This window comes from Gavialis gangeticus, unplaced genomic scaffold (genome assembly GCF_001723915.1).
Source record: "Gavialis gangeticus isolate Ggan-Ray unplaced genomic scaffold, GavGan_comp1, whole genome shotgun sequence".
Lineage (NCBI taxonomy): Eukaryota > Metazoa > Chordata > Crocodylia > Gavialidae > Gavialis > Gavialis gangeticus.
The window spans coordinates 117058936-117070269 of record NW_017729022.1 but is presented as its reverse complement, the minus strand read 5'-3'; positions in this window follow the sequence as shown (position 1 = coordinate 117070269).

Below are 11334 nucleotides of genomic sequence, written 5' to 3'. Positions count from 1 at the left end.
CACACATATATATATATAAAAGCTTGAACAGTAGAGGAACTTAACATGTTGCATTTTTGGATTTTAGAGAGTCAAGTAAAACTTGCGTCAGGAAAATGCATCCATGTATTATTCTGTAGCAGTGAGGGGCTTCAAAAAGAAAAAGGCCTTTTTCTTTATGAAAGGGAACTGCTTACACCTCCAAGTTTGTGGCTTTCAAGCCTTGAGTGGAACTATTTAAAAAAATCAGGGCTATTTTCTCTGTTTTGGGTCTTGGTTTCCCAGTGATAAATAACAAGACCAGAGTGCATTTTATTTCCACAGTTAATTAACCTAGATGCTGGGGAGTACATGCCACTAAATGAAACAGAGATGCGTTTGCTAAGGGAATTAGGGAGTTCATAAAGCTAATAAAGTAGGTAAAGTGCAGGTGTTTGACACCAGTATTCTTATCCTGCAAGGTGCTCAGCTGTGAAATGCTGCATATGCTTACTTGCATTGACTACAAGCAGAGTTGATGGATCTCAGCACTTCCCAAGATCTATGCTGCAGGATGGATGAGCCCAGACCCTGCAAAAAGTTGAGTTGGGCAGTTTCCTAATGAGGGTCAGACATCAGCCTTTAGCTCCTGCCTTTAAGAGATTAAGCTCCCTGAAATTCTGTGCTCACACTTGCCCCAAGATATCTCAGAGCAGATTTTGAAAAAGTGAACAAAAGAGCCCTGTCATTGATTGAACTTATGATGTTTCACTTGAAAAGAAATGTTTCCAAATTGTATGTTAAGGCACTCAAAGAAGTGAAAAATATGCAACCCATTAAAGGGTTTATTTAAAAAATGGCAGTGGAGGGGAGAGGGTGACAGTTTGTGCACCTTTTTTTGCTTTTTTCTGTTGAATAAAGAAGATCTTAAATGTTGTTGAATGTTTCTCTTTAGTTGTAGGCTTTTCATAGAATCACAGGGCTATACACATGCAGGGAGGTTGCTCCGACACGCTGTAATTACAGTGCATTGGAACAGACTCAGTTAAAGGAGTCTGTTGGAGCATTGTAATTGCCATGCTCCAGCAGACTCCAGCATCATGTGTATCGGCATCCTCACACTGAAACATTGCAGCGGGGCACTTTAAAGCTTATTCAATGAGCTTTAGATCAAAACATCCCACTGCCATTTTTCAGCACAGGGATGCTAATACACGTGACGCTTTGGGCACTTTAATTAGCACTGCTCTCAGAGCTCTGCTAATTAAAGCACCTCCCCACCACTCCCCCACTGCCTGCCAGAGCATGTCTATAAACACCCATAGAAGCAGGGGTGGAAGGGACCTTCATAGGTCATCTAGTCCAAACCACAGCCTGAGGCAGGGTCAACGCTATCCAGACCATCCTATACAAATCCATAATCTAACCTCCTACTAAAACTACCATCAGACCTAACATAACCCAAGACATAACACCCTAACCTGCCACTGTAAAGCAGGGGAACCATGGCAGCCACCTTTTGCTTGTGTAAAATATTGTAAATATATGTTCAAGAGATTCCAGGTAGAGGGCCATGGCCCCCTGCTACAGAGGAAAGCAAAAAACTCTACAGTCCATATCAGTCTGACCATGGGGTGAAATTCCTTCCTGACCCCAAATATGGCAATCAGTCTGACCCTCAGTGGAGGCGCAAGACTCTCTAGCCAGGAACCTCCAGCTTTAAGCCCCAAGAGAAGCAATGGCACACCCCAATCAAAATCCCCAGTTTTTGCTGGAGTCCCATGCAACAACCAGCAAAGCCCAGAAGCATGGGAAGTACCCACAGTAGAACATAGGCATAGCTATGCCTATATCATCCCCAACCAGCAGCTGTCCAACCTCTTCTTCAGCATGGCCCATGATAGACAGTCCACAGCTTCCCTAGGCAGTCTGTTGTTCCACTGCCTCACTGTTCTAACGGTGAAGTTTTTCCTGCTATTCAATCTAAACCTACTTTGCTACAACTTCAGGCCATTGGTCTGCATCTTACTTTCTGCAGCAAAACAGAGAAAAAGTGTTTTCCCTTTTCTTTATGGCAGCTCTTCAAATATTTTCCTGCCTTCTTCAGTTTTAGCTTTCCAAGTATCAAGAATATCAACTCTGCTTTCCCTCAGCTTTTCTGGAGGACTCAGTGACAGTCTTAGGTGACATATTAGTTCTTACACCTTGATTAAAGAGAGTGTGGGATCTCAGATATTTTTTCCCTATAATATTATTTCTCCCCATAATGTTAGTTAGACATTAGATACAAATAAGGAGGGCTTTTGAAGCAATGTCATTAAACATCCCTTCCCTTCTCAAATCCTCAACTGTCATGACTTTGGTCTTGCAATGACACTGTTTCACTAGTCTTTAACTTAGCACAGGGCAAACCCCAGCAGGCCATCCTCCACCAAGCCCCCATCCACCCACACTCTAAAACCAGAGCTGTAGCTTGGAAACGCAATCTGAAGACCAAAGGCAGTCTCAAGACCAGGATCTGTGATGTGCTTGAGAGCAGTGAGTTGGGATGGGCCTGCAGAGAGGGTCAGGGCATGCTTAGAAACATCCCTGCTGTAAGATCTGGGAGCACAGACTAAGTGTACTCACAAACCCTTCCAGCCTAGACAGAATCTGAATGTCTAATGGATTTTCTAATTTGCCAAAACTGTTCAGCCCTTCTTCATACATCATAAAGAAACAAGAGTGCAGGACAAGACCAGGTGTTTTAGCTCCTGTGTAAGTCACCTTGTAGGTTCTGTGGGATAGGGCCAGTTTTTTGGCGCTTTACATACAGTGCACCTAAAAGTCTTTTGGAAATAATCAGAATGTGTTGCTAATGGGTGAACCCATGTTGTGTTTGGGACTGGCTTAACATATGCATCAGAGATGTTCTCAGACATGTTCCTTTTGCAAAGGGAAAGAGTCCTTCATGAGTTGTTCTGGCTGTGTTAGAAGAGGAAGATGAAGATCTGAGGGATTGTTTTTTACGCTACACCAGTGGTTCTCAACCTTTTTAATCTCAAGGCACCCCTTGTTAGACTCAAGGCACCCCTTAGAAAATGCTGGCTCTCAGTTTTCACTTGGTTTTTGACTACAGAAAATTAATAGAGTAATTATTTTGCTGCAAAGAACTCAAAAAGACTACAACAGGCCAGAATGTTTTTGACGCTTTGAATTCCCATTTGAAATCTGTGGGTTTATCTTTGAGTCATGTTTGCATGCCTAACAGTGCTTATGTTGTGTGGCACCCTGCGGCACCCTTGAGAGGATCTCAAGGCACCTCAGAGTGCCATGGCACCTTAGTTGAAAATCACTGTACTAAATGGAAATCTAGGTGCTTTTAGCACTGGCACCCACATATCTATTTGATAACACTTGGAGATATCCAACTTCATTTAGTGGCACTTTCTTGTGCACTCTCTTGTGGGGGTATTTCTCCTCATGCGTGTTGTGTTGAGTAACTGAATTCCAATAATGTATCTATGATTTGATAGATGTGTTGAAAAACACATTGGAAAGTCACAAGTGGGGTATAATGCAACTGATCCACCTAGTATATTATATAACAGCACATTTCAATAAACTGCTAAGCCTATTATTTGTATCACTTGAAATAATTTGTGGTTGGGTATAAAGATGGCAAGGAGAGAAAAGGATATTCTTCTAGCATATATCTAGTTGGCAACTTGGTCTGTGTATAAAAAAGTCGGTGGCAAGCAGGATGCAATAAGGCACATTAGTGTCCTGAAATAATTCCCTTTTTCAGTTTAATTTGTTATCTTTATCATGTAGCTCTTGTGTGAACCATGTAAGTATTTTTATACCAGAGACACACTTGCAGGCTCAGGACATATTTTTTGTGGTAGATCTTAGAACCTAATGTGCCATTCCATCCAGGTTACATTCACACCCATGTTCCTTCTATGCAATACCTACTTCAGCCTTTGTACAAATTATTTTGTATTAGTATTACGTATAAAAATAAAGGACATAAGAAAAGGATGTGTGTGTGATCTTTATTTCCACCCTCACTAAAATGAAAATGTAGCTGCTTAGGTTGTTAAAAAAGGAAGCTAAGAGACATGTCTGTATTCAACCGATGGGTGACAGAGATTCCCTGGTGTATATATACATATTTAGCTTAATATAAATTCCCTGTTATAAAAAATGGGCAATCAAAAGGAGCAATGAAGAGAGGTGGTGACAGCATTGCTCCGTAGGGAGTCATCTGAATGAGTAAAGAGATAATGCTGGATTTAGAGTGACAAGTAATTGGAAAACAAGGAGGAGTGTAGGCTGGTGTATTAGCAGGATCTAACACCCTGATGTGTGGCCTGTAAGGCAGGGGCAATGTGCTTGAGATTATGTATAAAGCAGAAAGAAGATAATCCCTTCCTTTAACCCACTAACAGAGACTGAGAGTATGGGGCACACTAGGTATGTGTACACCACTACTCTGGCACTCCTGGAGTGATGGTAGACCTGCTTTAGGGGTACCCCTTGCTGCTGATATCCAACACCGAGGAGACTTGCTTATTTCTGGGGTTGCTGCTTTGTAGAAGCGGAGGAAATGATTACGATGTGCTGGTGCTTGCAGGGTTTTTTCCCCCGTTCATGTACTTAGATTAACCTTTATTGAGCACTGATGAAGAAATGAGTCTTGAGGGAAGACTTGGAGATGGTTGAGCTGGGGGTGACGCAATGACTTGAGATGTAGTAGGCATTCTGTGCATAGCGAATGGATATGGAGAGGTGAAGGTGTGTAGGTTGTCTGGCTGACCCAAATTTGGAGCAGTTAAGAAAGGTGTTATAGTAAGGGGTCGAACTAAGGTTGGCACCAGTCAACTGCCACTGTGAACTGCAAACAGAAAATTCAAGGAATTGCCTCAGAACGTGATGTTGGTGTCTTTAGTATTCATTCCAGCAAAAAAAGATGCTCCCTTGCAGATGGATCCAGGATGAAGAGTGGAATGATAGCAACCTGGTGTCCGTGGTCCTTAACTTGAAGAAAAACCAAGAGGATTAATTTGCCCCCAGTGCAAGCTGCTGTCTGGAGAAGGAACTTACAGAAGTTCAAGCACCAATAGGGGCTGTTTGGATAAACCAAGGAAGAAAAACTGAATGATGCACAAAGGGAGGAACCATTCTGAGCTGACAATGGCTGAGATAGTTGAGGAGTAGGGCTTTGTGAAGCTTTGGTTGCTGATTCGATTTGGCGAAGATTCAGCTCGATTCGGCAGATGAATCTCCGAATCCAAATCGAATCAGGAGACCCTTTAATCTCTCTGAATCAAACTGGAACCCTCCAAATCGATTCAGAGAGATTTGGAAAGATTTGATGATTCAGACATAGACACAGCTTTAAATGTTTTTTCTACATACCTCAAGGTACCAGGTGTCTCGTGAATGCTGAGATGCTGGGGTAGATGGAGTATCCCATGGGAGGGTCCCCAGCACACTTGGCAGTGGACCCAGAAGTGGACCAGAAGCACTTCCAGTCCACTTCTGGGTCCACTGGAGAGACCTCTGGCCCCCCTGCTTGGCAACTGGTGCCTCCTGGGTCTGATGGGGCACCTGGGATCCCCCCATGTCTGATCACCTAGCTGTGGGGGCATGGGGGTGGTCCTCTGCATGCTTGGGGGGCATACTTAGAAGTGGATCAGAAGCACTTCCAGTCCACTTCTGGGTCCACTGGAGAGACCTCTGGCCCCCCTGCTTGGCAACTGGTGCCTCCTGGGTCTGATGGGGCACCTGGGATCCCCCCATGTCTGATCACCTAGCTGTGGGGGCATGGGGGTGGTCCTCTGCATGCTTGGGGGGCATACTTAGAAGTGGATCAGAAGCACTTCCAGTCCACTTCTGGGTCCACTGGAGAGACCTCTGGCCCCCCTGCTTGGCAACTGGTGCCTCCTGGGTCTGATGGGGCACCTGGGATCCCCCCATGTCTGATCACCTAGCTGTGGGGGCATGGGGGTGGTCCTCTGCATGCTTGGGGGGCATACTTAGAAGTGGATCAGAAGCACTTCCAGTCCACTTCTGGGTCCACTGGAGAGACCTCTGGCCCCCCTGCTTGGCAACTGGTGCCTCCTGGGTCTGATGGGGCACCTGGGATCCCCCCATGTCTGATCACCTAGCTGTGGGGGCATGGGGGTGGTCCTCTGCATGCTTGGGGGGCATACTTAGAAGTGGATCAGAAGTACTTCCAGTCCACTTCTGGGTTCACCACCCAGCACGCGGGGGTGCCCCCCCACGCTCCTGTGGGATGCTCCATCCGCCCCACCATCTCAGCATTTACGAGCTGCGCCTGATACCTCGAGGTATGTAGAAAAAACATTTAAAGCTGTGTCTATGGCCAAATCACTGATTCTCTGAATCAGCATTGAATCTTCAGATTTGGATTTGTCTGAATCAAATCACTGTCCCTGATTCAGGCCGAATACGAATCGAATATGGCCCATTTCGCACTCCCGTATTGAGGAGGATCAAGAAGGTAGCTGGGAAAATGCAATGAAAAGGAACAGGAGTGAGAGTGATAGACAAACATCTGTGGCTCCTTACCTATATTGACTTAAAGAACCAAAAGGTGGGAAAATTCACTTTTTTTCCCAGTTTATAAAATGCATTAGTGGTGTCAGTGGAGGTTTGACAAAACGCCTGATGTTCTGGACATTGCCAAGCAATAGGATACATGGAGGATCATATTGATAGTATGCCAGGAGCTTGAGACTGCATCTCTACTTGGTGGATAAATAGAGGTTGCTGCTTGTTTAATTGCCTTTAAAAAAAATCTGGAAGAGTAGATCTCAACTCACTTGACAGCCTACTGATTGACTGTAGAGATAAGAATGATGTGGCACATCCAATTTAAAGTTAGACTCTCAGGTCTTAAGATGTGGACATTTGTGTCCACATTTACCTGAATTTTTTTAGTCCCTGATTCTTAGCCATGGATATTATTGTTTTCGTGATGGTTTTCATTATTCCAAAAATGTCTGTTTTTGCGGGTAACTAAAGGCCTTTGCAAACGAATACACTTTGTTCTGTGCCTTTCGTCTTTCCATTTGACAGTCCCCCACATTCATGTGCAAGTATACCACCATGGAAATGATTAACACTTCCCCCTCTTGCCTTCCTCTACTACATGGATCTTGCTGTGAGAGAGTCTTCCAAATATGTTACTATTATCATTTTTAGATTCCTCCCTTTGGTGTTTAGCCTGCAGAAGAAGTAGCCCAAAATATGGGGCTTGCCTTTAACTAGAATTTTCCTCATGAGACTATAAAGCTGCCCTGTAGACTCTCTGTGTATGTGGCTGTTCTCTGACTCCAAAGTAAATATGGTTATTTTACAAGAAGAAGATATTAAAAAAGCAAACTATCAGAGCAGCCATCCCCGCAGCATTCACATTGAACTGTGGGTTTCTTTTGAGTCATCTATCACAGTTCAGAGCTTAGTAAACAATTTTGTTGTTGATGAAAGAGCTGGAAGAGATTCTGTTGCACATTCCTATGGCTAACCTCACCCTACAGCATTCGCAGACATAACAAGCACTACTGGAGAAGCCTGGGGTGGAAGAAGACGTAATTGGTATGCATCAGTTTTTATAGCTGAACTGTGAAAGATTGTGTTCTGAGAAAAAGAGGTAAGATTTTGTATTCTGCCTTCAAAGAATGGCACAGAAGTGATACTAACATATTTCTAAATCAACTTTACATCCTTTTGATTCTGGGCTGCTCCAGGAGCTGGTGTTGACCCTCAGTGTAACTTAGACAACCCTGATAGACCTATATTTCACTGGCTACACTAAGATGACTTACAGGTGTACTGTAGGCATGGTAGGATGTCTCACCTTGCATATGATTGTCTCTGGCCCACAGCAGACTCAGGGATTGAAAAAAGGTCTACAGCACCTATATCAACTAAATCCTCCCCCAGGTGGAATTGGGCCTCAATATGCTGCTCCAGCCATTTTCCTTGGCATAACATCTTGCCTGACACATCTTGCTTATCTAGTTGTTAAACACAGAAATCAACCCTTTACACGTTCTGTCCTGGAATAGCCTCCGGACTAGCAATGGAGCCTGATGGAGCACCGACCAACAGGAGCCTGGTGAGAAATCCTGCATAAGGCTACTTTGGACAACCCTCTGAGGAAACCAAAGCATCACATGCACTCTGCCTCGCAATGACCAACTGTGACCAGCTCATCCTGGTGTCCCATTGTCCTGTCTGCTGGGATCTTTAAGTTAAACCCCAGAAAGATACAAGGCACAGGTCAAGATAACCACGTTTTGTCTTGCCATCTATTCCCCATGGTCCCCATCACATCAATAACTGAGCAATTGTGCCTACCTTAATGGTACCCCACCAACAAGTGGCTGTTCCTTGGGGTACCCAATGGATCACATTTTTGTACAGCAGGGAAAGCAGTTGGTCTACTTAAAAATAACAAACAAAACCTCTTTTTATCTTGTCAAATACTAAGTGCTGTGTGTTCCATTCACCAAGTATCACTAAATAATGACACGTTTGGTGCATTGTGTGAAATGAATGGAAAGATATATTTCCATGCTCTTTAAAAGCAATAACTACATAAAAAAGGAGAGAAACACTAACAAAAAAGACCTGTGATGCGTATGTCCCTAATTGTATAGGGGGATGTTGATGTTAAGAATCATCTTTCAGAGATGTCTGTAACATTAAAAATGTATGAAAGACTGAATTTTAGCACGATATTATATTAATATTACATCCAAAACCCACATTAATGTGACAAACAGGTTACAAAGTTAAGAGTTCTAAAGCTGGCAAATTTGATAGCTTATGTTTCTTGTGCCCCCCTAATTTTATTCTTGTGCATATGTATCATGATACTCTCCTTATATGATGAAATATAATTTTGTAGTTACAGATGCATGATTAACTTGGCAATCTGTTTAGGGATGTGTACATTTCAGATGAAGTGTGACAAGACATGAAACTTAACAGAATTGGTTTTGTCCCTGGCGATACAATATACATATTTAAAATGAGTTCATTTCCTCTGGACACAGGTGTACATAGTAATGGCCCTTCATTATATGTATGGAGCTAAGTCAGCGTGCTTTAAGATTCCTGGAAGGCTGTCATGTGTTGCAACGGTAACAAATCTCCCTTTCCCAAGAGATGCAAGGTCAAATTCTCATTAAAAAATAATGAAAATGTTTCTTCAATGGTGTGTTGGCTGGACCCCCAGATCCTTGCTGTAGGCCAATTTATATTAGTAGATAACTGACTTGAAAGGTGAAAAGAGATTTCCAGCTTCATAGCTGGAAGCCAACACAGTCCTAATGTAGTTGTGATTGCTAGCAGCAGTACTCAAGTCATTGTCCAAACAAGCATCTGTACCACAGCTCCTCAGAAGCTAAATGCCTGGGGAAGGATCAAGGACAAGCGCCATGAGGGTAACAGGACTAAGAAGTTTGGGCATGTGCAATGCTGACTGCTAAAGTGAGGGGTAAGGTTCAGCTGAGGCTCTCTGGACTGGTTCATTTGGTTACTATGGAATATCACATACAGTGAAATGATACATTATCACCCACATACACCAAGAAAGATGTTGCTAGTTGTGCTCGCCTTTCTTTACCATTAGGAGGCATTTCTCTTGAAAGTGCTTCTGTTGATCCTTGCCTTCCAACATGTTGTCATGGCTTATGGCTACACAGGGGAGCATTAATGCACTCATGGACGTATCTCGTTACATCGCTTCATTAGTGTTGCGCTGATTCTGAGAAGCAGAGATCTGCTAGAACAGTGCTTCCCAAATTTGTCCTGAGCATGACCCAATGTATGACCTCATTTCTTCAGCATGGTCCCTCACTCCCAACTCACAGCCCCTCAATATCCTTCAGGTGCCCCTCACTCCCAACCTACAGCCTCCTGGCTGTGCTGGTGCCCCTCACTCCCAATCCACAGCCCCCCCGCTCTCACCAGGGCCTGCAGCCCCCTGCCCCTGCACCCCAGTGGCAGCTGAGGCCAGAGCGTGGAGCCTGGCTCCCCACCCCTCTGCCCCTATCCCCCCATGTTGGGGGTGGTGGGAGAGGATGTAGGCTGCCTGCTGTGGGCTTAGGGCTCCCAGCCCTGCTGCCCTTCCCCCGGACCTCTGCAGCCCAGTGGGTGGGACTTGGCGTGGGAGAGAGTCCCGCGCCATGACTCTATCCACTGATGTTGCAACCCGATTTGGGGTTGCGACCCACAGTTTGGGAACCGCTTCTGTCAGCCATAGGTAGTCCTGATGATGTGACTGTCTTGTCTCTTCTTCACCTATTGAAATAGGGCAGTTGTTCTCAGACACTTTTGACTCAAGGCAATCCTTGGACAATTCCAGCTCTTAGCTTTCATTTGATTTTTGACTACAGAAGAGTAACAGAAGAATCCTTCTGTTGCAAAGAATGCAGAAAAACCAGAACAGGTCAAAGTGTTTCTGACACTGGATTCTGGGTTGAAAACTCTTGGTTTATCTTACGAATCCCGTGTAGGTATTTGCACAGCTAATGTTGCTAATATTGAGTGGCACCCCACAGCACCCAAAAAAGGGATCTCATGGCACTCCAGGATGCTGCATCATCCTCACTGCGAATCACTTAAAAAGGGTGTTGGGAGATGCATTTTTCACATGTATCCACTTGCTTCCAGCAACACACCTTCTTTCTCTACCTGAAGATTCATAGTAAGCTGATCACAAACTTCAAGATTCCTTACATGTCTCTTTCCCTCCCTGCCTATTAGTTTTAAGGACCTTGGCATACTTCTGCCTCTCATAACTGCTGAGGTGTCTCATTGTCTTTACTGCTGTTGGTAAAGGTGACATCCTGATCCACTTATTCATGTTAAGGAGTACCTTGATCCACAAGGAAACTGGTGTATTGAAATCACTGAACTCAATCACAGCAGAAGGTATGGCTTGGGATGAACACCAAGGTTTGTCCCTGTATGTGAGCAGGATTCAGATTATGGTACTATATAAGACTACTGCACTTTGCCAGTCATGACCAGCAAAGGTTCTTCTTTTTTTGGAAGTAAAGAAGAAAGGGGAAAATCTCTGAAGCCCCTACACAATCCACCCAGATACCCCTCCTTCACAGGGCTTCTCTCACCCTAGCAATTGAACTGTCCTCACATCTTTATTAACTAAAGGGACATTGGGCATGTCTACATATTCATTAATGTAACTTAGATACTGCACATTTAGTTTAATACTTCCTTAATACAGTACTAGCTAAATGCGCAGTACCTAAAGTTACTGTGCAGTAGCACCAGTGAATAGTTATTTAGTGATGCTTACTGCACGTTAGCCTACTAACACTATGCAGTAGG